The following is a 13,117-nucleotide window of genomic DNA, read 5'->3' as shown; positions in this document are numbered from 1 at the left end:
TTGGACACCTCAGACATCCTTTCGTCCTGTTGGATGTCTTGTAGGGCGTCCGAGACTTCAGAATCAACCGGAATCTGAACTAACGGGATCTCCGCATGAGGCTGAGGAATCACTGCATCCGCCGGTGCCTTAGGGAAAAGGTAATCCCTTAATTTCTTGCTTGGAAGATAGGGGCCAGAAGTATTCTTCTGGAAGCCCCTCACACAGATTCGAAGCTTTTCCCTAGCTGCGTCCCTTGACTCCGCTGACTTAGGGGTGTCAAATGCCTCGGTAATCAGGTTAGTGCAATTGGTACATACCTGAGGGTCCCAATACCGGAGATCACCCTTGGAGATTGCGCATGCTGCGTGCCTCCTGCACAACTCATGTCCACGGAAGTTTTTGCTGCGGACGTTGTAGAACATGCTCCCACACTTCGGTTGGTCCTCCTGTAAAGAGAAGAAATTCCATGAGTATCAAGTGAAGACATATAACTGGATAACTAATGTAAATATATATAGCTTAAAATAACTAAGCTAGAAAGGAAAGAAGGAAAGACAAATACTTTTATTTCCTGCCCAGCCAATTGCTGTAACCTTCCAGATAATAAAACTAAGGTTAAATCACATTCTAGAATAACCTTCATCATATTTCCCAGAGGAAAATGTAGTTGTAGCTCACACTATTATAAAGAATTTCAATATACTGGACAATTGATAAAGAAAGAACTCGCTTTCTTCGTTCTGTACGGTCTCAACAAAAGGCTGTACAAGGCAACACAAGCATGTTGGAAGAACTTAGTGTTACAATATATTCCATACTATAGTTTCCTCCAAGCAGTATATACTATGCTGTAAAAATACTGGCTATTTTGCCGGCCGGCACGTACCTTAATAGAGTTCCAAGGTATACTACCTTTAGACTACTGGGCGGCAGATCGCTGGTTCAGTTGTGTGCCGGCCGGCACTCTCTGCCGGCAGAGAGTTCTCCGGCAGGCAACTATAAACACTAGCACCCGGCTGCCGGCCGCTAATCGTAGCAGCCGGCAAATCTTATGGTGTGCTTCTGTTGCCGGCCGGCAATGGTAGGCTACCTATGCCGGCCGGCAGTAAAAAAGAACCAGAGAACTTCCGGCTGCCGGGCTAGGGGTACATACACTAAAAAGAAAACGGAATGGATGTAAGGATATAAGGCGGCACTGCCTTACAGCCCTCCATCCAGAAAGAGTGAACATAAGGAAGGGGAGATGTAAAATTAAGGCTTCCTTCTATCCATTGCCTGCCGGGCTCTACTGACAGACATGGATGTAAGACCAAGGGAGGGCTGGGGAACACACTACAGAAATTAGGCATCTGCCGGCCGGCAAAGGACCGAGCCAGTTCCACATCTTAACCTACACTAGGTACAAATGTAGAAAGACGGCCAAGGGTTGTAATAGCTAGGCTATTACTAAGGATAGGGGGGAAAGGGAAAAGAGGGTCCTGCAAACTCTGCTCTAGTATGAGATTATCCCAACGGCCAAGAAACCTCATCCTAGCCTAAGGATTATCTATGGGAGGGAGGTCAGCAATACTTGCCACCTCCCTCAATACCAAAACAAAGTTTGTTGTTACTGTATTCACAAGGAAATGAAGAATCTTATCCTTCAATCAGAGAACAACAACACTGGACTAGTCTGCTAGATCACTAGAAGAAGGAATCATCTCTTACAGAAACCTTCAGATGTGGTCTAGGGAGGCTAAGCCTCCTATGTCTGCTCTTAACCTAGCAAAGGAATCTCATTCTCTAGGCTAGAAAGATACAGACCTCAGACTAATTACTCTGATGTTCTGCCCAAACCTGAAACCAGATACTCTGGTTACAGGAATAGAACAGAAACAGCCTAATATAGTTATACCTGAATACTATTCAGATAAAACCACTAGGGTTAAACCTCAGGCTTAACTCAGAGGGAAAAGGGATTGAACTTAATCTCCAGAGGAGAAAAGAACAACCGGGGAAGTGTGCGAAAGTATACTAAAGCACCATAGGCTACTAGCCTAGGCGCGGTGAAAATAGATTACCTAAATCACCGAAACTCTCTCGTATACAATCTTGGAAGAAAATATTCAACAATATAAAACTGCCTATAGCTTCAATAAATTTAAAACTCTCGGAAATCTGTATATCATGCATAAAAGTACTAGGGCCAGACGGCTAGGCTACGAAGCCTAGCGTAGGCTAGGATCGGTTACCTCAATCGCCGAAACAATTACTAACTTCATCATATAAAGAATTCCTATTTATAAAGCTAAATAGCTAGAATTATTAAAGCATATGGACCGGTAACGTCGCTCTGGCTAACTAAATGACTTGTGCATAGCGAGCGACAGCGTCCAGGACGCCTCCGCTAGGCAACAGCTCTTGTATACGTTAATATCGCTTTTGATTTATTTCAAAACGCCAAGAGCTTACATTTATACATAATAAAGATAATACTCAACTTTCCAGAGGCAGAAGAGGCTGGAGGAAGCATCATAATGTTGAAAATATTCCAAGATCACGAGGAAAACACAGGAGTTGTTGAGCTACGAGATAAGGAATAAAGATGGCGCCGTCGGCGGCATTGTATACACACTCGAAGCGGGATAGGAGAGGTACCTTATTAATGGCTCTCCTTTCATTCTCGTTTTTTGTTTTCATGCCACTTTGACTCCTCGAAGTGTTAATTCTATTCTGGGTGAAGATAGCTATGGGGCGTGTCAAGAATACGTCCTCTGATATTACGCGATATCCCATGTTAAGTTTATTTAGGGATATTCGCTCCAGGAGTTAGAATTCTGGATACCTTAAGGTAAAATTCTCTGGGAATATCACCGTAGTCAAATATACCCTAGGAAGCTACCCTAAAGGAACTTCCATGAGGACGACATGGCCTGAGCCCAAAAAATTTTCTATATAGTTTTGGAATTTTTAGCATTTTTTTTTTTCATTTTCTATCCATCTCTGGGGAATCTTCTCCAAAGAGCAAAGCTTACTAGGATAAGTCAGACTTGTCTGTTCTGTGTTTGTCCATCTGACAAAGATACAGTGCGAGTGAATTTTTATCAAGGAACGCAGCATACTAGAGATGACTCATTTTGTAGAATATCTCCTGGGTATCCTCAAATTCCTTCTCCTACTCTTAATGCTGGAATGACACTAGGGTTTTTTTTCGCTAGAAGCTGCCCAAATTGGAAACCACGAGTTGTTGATGCTTGAGCTATTGGCTTCCCGACTGGATGGAAAGCAGCGCATATAAACCGCAAGCATAACTTCAGATGAAAACGCACAAGATTTCGGCTGCAAACAGGACGTGGTCTCGCTTGGCAATCTTGGGTCTAACAAGCCTCGAGAGATAATAAAAATCTGCTTTATTCATCCTGTGGTAGTTGTAGAATTCTCGAATTCACTTAATATACCGATAATACATATTACTGCAGCAGTTAGAAAATTTCTTGGCCTATGATGATGATAACTTATCGCGTTCATTTACCTTTTTTACATTTGCTCCTCGAACTGCGAGATCGTAGTGACGCTACAACACATTCACTTGCAATCATCGGCTGAAGGTTGGCGAGTTTTAAAAGGAAATGAGACTAGTGTGATTCTACTATGATCCTGCTACAGCTGGACTTCATCCATTTTTCTTTATATTTACTAGTTTTTATGTTTTGGAGTTTATTATATTCTGGATTTTCTAGTTTTTATATTTTCCTATTTTTCAGTTATTCTTTTTATTCGTAGTTTGGATTTCTTTTTTTTTTTTTTTTTCATTTTTAGTTTTAATATTTTGGATTTTTTATATTCTAGATTTTTTTATTTTTATATTTTTTTTTTTTTGCATTTTATGGATTTTTTTTTTTTTACATTTTTCGGATTTTTTTTTTTTATATTTTTCAGTGTTGCTATATTTTTCTTTATTTTATCGTTAAATTTTTTGTATGTTTTTCAGTCATTTTTTTTTCAGACTTTTTATTAATTATGATTTTTCTAGATTTTTACTCATATTTTTCCTCATATTTTTCTCTAAATATTTTAGTCAAATTTTTTCCAAGAATTTTTATTAATTGTATTTTTTCTAAATAACTTAATTATATATTTTTTAGATTTTTAGTTTTTATATTCATCAAAATTTTTAGTTTTTATATCTTTTAGACTTGAGTTTTATTTTTTAGGCTTTAAGTTTTTATATATTTTGTCTTTTTAGTTTTTATAAGTTTTTATATTTATTTTTTGGAGTTTTTATTATATAATTTTTGGCCTTGGGCCATGTCGTCCTGATGGAAGGTTCCTTTAAGTAGCTTCCTAGGGTATATTTGACTACGGCGATATTCCCAGAGAATTTACCTTAAGGTCTCCAGAATTCTAACTCCTGGCACGAATATCCTTAAAGTTTCCTTTAAGGATATCGCATGATATCAGGGGACGTATATCTTGATACGACACATAGCAATCTTCACCCTGAATAGCGTTTTCGCTTCGAGGGGGAAAGTGGCAAAAATAGAAGGGGAGCCGTTATCAAGGTACCCTTTCTCCGTTACTATTTGAGTATCTAGATGGCGCCATTGTCGTCACCATGTTTATTTTTTATCTGTAGCGATCTCGCTCTGTGATTTTCCCGGTTGCTCTCTCGTTACTTTGGATTTATCCTGCAATCTCCAGCCTCTTCTGCCTCTGTTAAGTTGAGTTTTTGATCTTTAGTTCTTGCCTCACAGTGAAATTAAAGTCAAATTAAGTTAAACTTAGTGGAAGAGCTGTTGCCTGAACCGGAGGCTTCATGGGCGCTGTCTTTCGTAACGCATGAGTTATTTAGTTAGCCAGAACGGCTTTCCCGGTATAAATAGCATAAATAAAGATTGCTATTTAGTCTTCATTGCTAGGAGTTAATCATATTATGCCGATAGTATTCGTAATGGTTTCGGCGAATTAGGTATCCGAACCTTGCTTACGCTAGGCTTCCTAGCCTAGGCGTTTGTTTACTTTCATGCATGATTAAATAGACATTTCCTAGTGTTATTAAATTTAAATGTAGCTATTTAGGCAATTTATACATGCGAGATATATTGATTGCATATAAAATTTCCTCTTCTAAGTTGTTATACGAGAGTTTCGGTGGTTTAGGTAGTAGATTCTTGCTGCCACTGGGCTACTAGCCTAGTGGCTTTAGTATTCTTAAATACATGTTCCCGGTTACCCTCGTGTATCGTTTTATCTATTCAAGCGGGGATAGATATCTCCTAGAATTATTATATAAAGCGATACTCGTCTCCAGTGGAGACCTAAGGGTAATCCCTCCTTCTCTCCGAGTGTAGCCTTAGGCTACAACCCTAGTCTGTCATGCCTCGAGTTGTCATTCAGGCAGGACTAGGCTAGGATTTTTCTGTCCCTTCCCTTAGCCGCAGATGGCAGGTTTTGGGTTTCAGTCAGAATCTCAGAGTAGATAGTCTTGTGCCGGCAGCTGGCCAGCAGGGTGAATAGTCATTCCCCTGTCGGATTACATTGCCGGCATAGGAGGCTAGACCTCCCTAGACCGCACCTGAATGGGTTATATGATATTGCCACCTTCTCCCTGTGGTCTAGTAGACTAGTCCTGCGGTTGCAGACCCTAGGCTGAAGAATAGACATTCTTCTGCCGCCTAGGATGGCGCCGGCACTGGAACTGTTTCTCTCTTGTTTAGGGGTGGTGGCAAGATTGCTGCCGGTCCCTTAACTGTATTGGCATTCTCTAGGCTGGAGAATAGATATTCTCCTACCGCCTAGGATGGCGCCGATACTGAAAGTTTCTTTGGGGTGTGGTAGGACCGGTAACCCTGCCGGCTCCTTCCACACCTCATACAGGACCCTTTTCCCTACCCCCTCTGTCCTTTAGTGATGGCCTAGCCATCGCAACCCTTTGGCAGTCTTCCTACAATCTCGCTGCTTGCTGGCAGGTTATAGGGCCGGCTCGGGCTTCTGCTTGTAGTGGCCTAGTCACTCGGCTTTCCCTTATGGACGCAAGGCTCCGGGAGAGCTGTGCCGGCTGGGCTGGCTGCCGGCAGAGGATCCCTTTACTGTAGAGTGTTCTTCAATCCTCTCTTGGACTGCCATTCACAAACCTGTGGCCGGCAGAGACCGGCAATGGTTGCGGGTGGGTGGAAGCCTGAACAATATTCTCCCCTTCCATTTGAACCCTCATTCTGGAGGAAGACAGTAAGACAGGGCTCTTACATCATCCTTCACTCCTTGCTTGCTCTCTCTCTATCGGCTAGTGCCACCAGGTACTAACCTAACCGGCAGCTGCCGGCCACTACCCTAGCCGGCAAGATGCTGGCTGGACTTGTGTGCCGACAGCCAAAATGCCGCCAGCCGCCGGCAATGCGCCGGCTGAACTGTGCCCCAGGTGGTAGCCTTGCCGGCAACATGCCAGCTAGAATTACAGTATATGACTATACAGTAGCCAGTATAGAAAACTATAGTATAAAGTATACAGTAGTTAAATTTCCAACATACTGTGTCCATGCGCAGTCTATTGTTGAGACCATACTATATAAGGAAAGGAAATTTCTTTCCATACACTGATAGATGATCATTTACAAATGACCTTCATTATTAAACATTTGGGAAGTCAGTGTTAAGTTACACTTATCTATCCTTACAGGGTAGAACTCTTCCAATGGGCCTCCTGAATAGGATAACCCTAGGCTTTAAATTTGAGGGAGGTCACAGCAATTGGCTGGACAGGAAACACATGTATGTGTCTTTCCTAATTCATTTCTAGTTTGCCTATCTTAAGCTATATGCAATAAAATACAAAAATATTGATATTCATATAGTTTATCAAGTTAGAGGAACTACCATATACTCTTTTCGTTTTCCTCTCTTTACAGGAAGACCACCCTAAGTGCCTGCCGTCATACCACAGCCTCGCCCTGAGATCCCTTGCATCCAGATTTCCGTAGATACGGATGTCTCGGATGCGATGAAAGACATCCATCTAGATGAGAGGATGTCAGAGGTGTCAGAAGACACCGAGAAGGACCTTCTTGCAGAAGGTCAGGAAGAGGAGTCTACCTTGGCTCCTGAAACTGAAGTCGAATCGGTGTCCATTTCGTCGGTTCCAGCCCCAGAACTAGTGCCTTCTTCATCCTCTGCTCCTCCATCTGATGAAATGGGGAAGACCCTGTCTACCCTCATGTCAATGATGGAGAGATTTCAGAAGCAGAGTGAAGAAAGGGAAGCTGCATTGAGGAAGGAGATACATCAGCTCGCAGCGTCTCGCGAGTCTCGCAAGAGAGACTACATGAAGGATCTTCCTTCACGTTCTGATGTAAACCCGTGGAGGCATGCAGAGTACATGCTGATCACAAACGGGAAGATATTTATTTGAGAAGCTGGGACGGGAGCCGTCCTCATCGAAGATGTTGACTTTTGGCCCAGCTTTGAGTCTTATCCAGACTGCTTCGTCAATCTGAAGGCAAAACCTGTGTCTAAAGAGGAGACAGAGCCGAAAGAGGTCATAGTTCTTGACCATGGAAAAGCTCAGGCTTTAATGGCTAGCAGTTTGAAAGATAGGGGCTTCACTAACTCTTAAAGTGCCAGCCCTGAGTAAGAAACACCCTTCCTTTCTTGCTCCAGCTACACTGGCCTTTCCCTTTGCGGAAAAGGGGTTCAAGGCAGTGATGAAGGCAGTAGAAGCTGGAAAACCTTGTCCTACACTTGAGGAGTGTAGACCCTTATCCCTAGCTCTGCCTACAAATCACAAGTACTGGAAGGAAATACATCTTGCCTTCTCAGTCGGGAATTTGGAGGCGGATATTGCTGGACCCCAGTTCAGTGAAAACCTCCCTAAGTTGTCTGATTTTCTCTTGCACAGAGAGCAAGAGACAAAGGAAAGGCTTGCCGCATCTGTGTCACTCCAGACTACCTTGGAGGCAATGGCAAGTGACCATAGAACCCCAGATGTGTATGGTCGTGGCCAAGTCACACTTGGCAACACTGCTCAAGGACCTATATGGCTTCGTTAGGGCCAGAAGGGCATGTAGGGAGTTCGTGTTTGCTTCGGCTGCGGTGAAGCACGAACCCAGGAAGTTGATATCTTCCAATATCTGGGGAAAGGACTTCTTCCCAAGTGAAGTGGTCAAGGAAATAGTCGAAAATGTTGCCACAGAGAAGAGAAATCTTCTCCAAAAGTGGGGTATGTCATCTAAGAGGAAGTCTTCCCTGGATGAGGGTCCCCAACCGTAAAGGAAGACAAAGAGGCCAAGGTTGCCCTCTCACCCCGCCAGACAACAAAAACTTCCGATGACCGCGGTGCCCCAGATGGTGGCACAACCCCAACCCACCTACCAGATGGTACCCCAGCAGATGGTGACCCAGTCACCAGCCTTTACTCCCGCCTATGAGAGGCAGACCACTACCTTTCGCCCTAAGGGGAGAGGGTCAAATAGAGGTTCCTCTAGACCCCCCTCAAGAGGAAGAGGGCGTAGGGGATGGCGCGGTCAAGGAGGCAAGTCCTCCAGTCAACCGAAGCAATGAGATGCTTCCGGTAGGAGGAAGACTCCAATCATTTCGGGATCGCTGGACCTTCGATCCCTGGGCCCACAGCCTGATCAAGAATGGACTAGATTGGACCTGGAAGACAGCTCCACCATCATTTCCTCAATTCTTCCAACACTCCTGCCTCGTCCCTGAAGAATATACCCGAGAACTCTTGAGCAAACGGGTGATAAGGAGGGCAAAGTCCATCAAATTCCAAGGAAGGCTATTTTGTGTTTCCAAGAAGGACTCGGACAATCTCAGAATCATTCTGGACTTGTCGCCACTCAACAAGTTCATAGAAAACTAAAAGTTCAGGATGCTGACTCTTCAACACATAAGGACCCTGCTGCCAAAACGGGTGTACACAGTCTCCATAGACATGGCAGATGCCTATTGGCATATTCCAATCAATCACAAACTCTCCTCCTACCTAAGATTCAGGCTACAGAAGAAGAAATAAGTCTTCAGAGTCATGCCCTTCAGACTAAACATAGCCCCAAGGATCTTTACAAAGCTTGCAGATGCAGTCGTTCAACAACTACGCCTAGGTGTCCAGGTGGTAGCCTACCTGGACGATTGGCTGGTGTGGGCAGCATCCGAGACAGAATGCATGCAAGCATCTAAGAAAGTGATCCAGTTCCTGGAACATCTGGGATTCAAGATCAACTTCAAAAAGTCTCTACTATCTCCAACTCAGGAGTTTCAATGGCTTGGAATACATTGGAACTTACAGTCACACCGCCTCTCCATTCCACCAAAGAGGAGAGAGATAGCGAGATCTGTCAAGAGACGACTGAAATCCAATAGGATATCAAGACGCCAACAGGAGAGAGTGCTGGGCTCCCTTCAGTTTGCATCAGTGACAGACCCAGTGCTAAGAGCACAGTTAAAGGATGCATCAGGAGTCTGGAGAAGATACGCATCAAACGCTCGAAGAGATCTAAGAAGACTGATACCGACTTGACTACGATCACTTCTTGAGCCATGGTCGAAGGCCAAGAACCTGAAGAGGTTGGTGCCTCTGCAACCACCTCTACCTTCAGTCATCATCCACACGGACGCTTCAAAGGAAGGATAGGGAGGTCACTCTCACCAACGGAAAGTCCAAGGGACTTGGTCCTCTCTATTCAAGACCTTCCACATCAAAATTTTGGAGGCCATGGCAGTCTTTCTCACGCTGAAAAAATTGTCCCCTCGTCATTCAGTCCACATAAGACTGATTCTGGACAGCGAGGTGATAGTGAGATGTTTGAATCGTCAAGGTTCGAGATCACCCCAAATCAACCAAGTGATGTTGGCCATCTTCCGCTTGGCGGAAAAGAAGAGATGGCTCTTATCAGCAGTTCACCTTCAAGGGTTCCGCAATGTGATGGCGGACGCTCTATCCAGGCTCACGCCAATAGTCAGAATGGTCCCTAGACGCAGGATCATTCTCCTTTGTCTTAGGTCAAGTCCCAGAACTGCAGATAGACCTCTTCGTGATGAGCGACAACAAGAAGCTACCTCGTTATGTGGCCCCATATGAGGACCCTCTAGCGGAAGTGGTGGACGCCATGTCCCTCGACTGGAACAGATGGACCATGATTTACCTGTTTCCTCCAACCAACCTTCTGTTGAAGGTCCTCAACAAGCTGAGATCCTTTCAGGGAACAGCAGCCCTAGTGGCTCCCAAGTGGCCGACGAGCAATTGGTTCCCTCGAGTATTGGAATTGCAACCGAGGCTGGTCCCTCTCCCGGACCCAGTTCTGACTCGACAAGTACAGAAGTCGAATGTCTTCGCTTCATCACAGAAAACCCAAAACCTTCATCTCATGATTTTCTCTCCTTAGCAGTTGAGAAAAGGTTTGGGATCTCGAAAGACAGTATAGACTTCTTAGAAGATTTTCTCTCCTTAGCAGTTGAGAAAAGGTTTGGGATCTCGAAAGACAGTATAGACTTCTTAGAAGAATATAAGTCTAAATCTACCAGAAGGCAATACGAGTCTTCTTTGAAGAAATGGGTTGCTTTTGTCAAGGAAAGAAGACCGAAAGAGATATCAACAGATTTCTGTTTATTCTTCTTTATTCACCTTCATGGACAAGGTTTAGCAGCCAACACAATAACGTGTAAATCAGCCTTGACTAGAACTGTGCTTTACGCCTTCCAAGTAGACTTTTCCAACAAAATCTTTAACAAGATCCCTAAGGCCTGTGCTAGGCTTAGGCCTGCAGCACCTCCAAAGCCCATCTCATGGTCCTTGGCTAAGGTCCAACACTTTGCCTCAACAGTGAATAATGAGGACAGCTCTCTGAAAGATCTGACTCAAAAAGTTATGTTCTTGTTTGCCCTAGCCTCGGGGGCCAGAGTTAGTGAAATAGTGGCCCATTCTTGGGAAGGGGGCCATATTCACTTCACAGAAGCGGGAGAACTGAATCTCTTTCCTGACCCAACGTTTCTCGCCAAGAACAAGCTACCTACCAAAAGGTGGGGTCCCTGGAGAATCTGCCTTCTGAAGGAAGATTTCTCGCTGTGTCCAGTAGTGTCTCTAAAGGTCTATCTTCGTAGAACTTCAGACTTCAGGGGAGGACAGCTCTTTAAAGGAGAAACATCGGGCTCAATCTTATCCCTAAAACAGGTAAGGGCGAAGATCACCGACTTCATTCGCAGAGTGGATCCTGACAGTACACCCGTAGGTCACGATCCTAGAAAAATTGCTTCGTCATTGAACTTCTTCCAATACATGGATTTTGAGTCTTCGCTCGTATACTGGATGGAAGTCATCCAGAGTGTTTTTTAAACATTACACGAAGCAAGTGCAAGAGTTGAAAAGGTATGTGGTGGCGGCAGGTAGTGTGCTAAAACCTGTCGCTAAGTGCTGCAAGGAATGGTGAATTGATTGGGACTGTTATGTATAGGGTGTACGTGTTGACACCTTACAGTGCAACATGTAAAGGTGACACTATGGACTGTTCCAGTTATTAAAGGTGAAGAAACATAGAGTTAACACTTGTACCAAGTGTTCTTCACACAGTGTGAAAAGACAGTCATTCACAGAAATGCATTGTTTGGTGGCATTAACTATCCTTTCAGGTGAAACAAGTATTTCTGGTCTCGTCTGCATTTTTGTTTCTTTTTATTTACTAGCATTTTTAGTGTTACTACATAATGTATGTTGAATTACTATTTATTGATTACCAATAAATAATTGATTGGTATTTGAGTCTTATTTCGCCCCAAATTTAAATAAATAAAGATTTGTGTGAGCATTATTTCTTTATCCTTTATAATCTGCATATTGACATGAGAAAAATTGAAATATCCTTGTTCTTACATGAATACAACCCTTTTCTGCCTATGCATACTTTGTTCCTGCACAGATACAAACTTGTCTGTTGTTCCATACAGTTAAGCCTGTATGTCTTGGATGCTATGATGGCTTATGTAAACCTTTGTTCGTATTGAGAATACAAACTTCGACTGGTTTTGTATACAGTGAGACCTGTATGCTTTTGTTGCTAGGTTTGTTCATATGGAATATGCAAACCTCGAGACTTTTCCCGAGTCTGGTATGACTTTCCTGCAGGGGGCAGGAAGCCCTAACATAGTTCATGCTTAGAAGTAATGACGTGTAACGATAACGTCATATGTCGCTAAGGTCTGAGCGACCAAGGAAATATTGTCTTGAGGTTAAGGCACATTTGGAAATCCAGATACATTAATGCTCTGGTAACCTTCCATCAGGACGACATGGCCCGAGCCCAAAAAACTGATTTTGAGCGAAGCGAAAAATCTATTTTTGGGTGACATAGCCATGTCGTCCTGATGGACCCGCCCTCCTTTCTATGAAAAGACCTTGGCAGGATCCCTCCCGAAACTACTGAATCTTTAGCACCTTGCTCAACGCTACAAGTTATAAACATGGCGGCGACGATGGCGCCATCTAGATACTCAAATAGTAACGCAGGAAGGGTACCTTGATAACGGCTCCCCTAATATTTTTTGCCACTTTCCCCCTTGAAGCGAAAATGCTTTTTGGGGTGAAGATTGCTGTGTGTCGTATCAAGATATACGTCCCCCGATATTATGCGATATCCTTAAAGGAAACTTTAAGGATATTTGTGCCAGGAGTTAGAATTCTGGAGACCCTAAGGTAAATTCTCTGGGAATATCACTGTAGTCAAATATACCCTAGGAAGCTACTTAAAGACAACATGGCCATCTCACCCAAAAATAGATTTTTCGCTTCGCTCAAAATCCGTTTTTTGGAAATTTTTAGTTTTATAGAATAACCTCTAGGTTAATACTGCTACAACTGCTGCTCCTTCCGCTACTATTTCTGCTGCTGCTGAATTTCTTTAATCTTTTGTGGGAGGAGGGGAATATGTAGTTTCTGTATATTTTGGATGCTTTGGTTTATATATTTTTTGTATTTTCTAGTTTTCATAGTTTTGGATTTTTTAGTTGTATATTTTGTATTTTCTAGTTTTCAAATGTTTTGTATTTTCTAGTTTTCATATTTCTGGATTTTTATTTTGATATATATTGTATTTTCTAGTTTTCATATTTTTGGATTTTTCATAATTTTGGATTTTTTAGTTTTATATTTTTTGTATTTTCTAGT

General features: G+C 43.1%; 1 long non-coding RNA gene across 2 annotated transcripts in view; it reads left to right on the top strand.

The window, feature by feature from the left end:
• Positions 1 to 13,117, top strand: part of LOC137616302 (uncharacterized) — a 55,761-nt gene that overhangs the window by 37,746 nt on the left and 4,898 nt on the right. The window contains exon 3 of one of the 2 annotated variants that reach the window (XR_011039387.1): positions 3,180 to 3,516. The exons of the other annotated variant lie outside the window; for it this stretch is intronic. This is a non-coding gene — a long non-coding RNA (uncharacterized lncRNA). Of the gene's footprint in view, positions 1 to 3,179; positions 3,517 to 13,117 lie in introns of those variants that run through there. 2 annotated transcript variants of the gene reach the window in all.

This window comes from Palaemon carinicauda, chromosome 22 (genome assembly GCF_036898095.1).
Source record: "Palaemon carinicauda isolate YSFRI2023 chromosome 22, ASM3689809v2, whole genome shotgun sequence".
In the NCBI taxonomy this organism is placed as follows: domain Eukaryota; kingdom Metazoa; phylum Arthropoda; class Malacostraca; order Decapoda; family Palaemonidae; genus Palaemon; species Palaemon carinicauda.
Note: the sequence above shows the minus strand (reverse complement) of the source record. Positions and strands in the feature narration are given on the sequence as shown.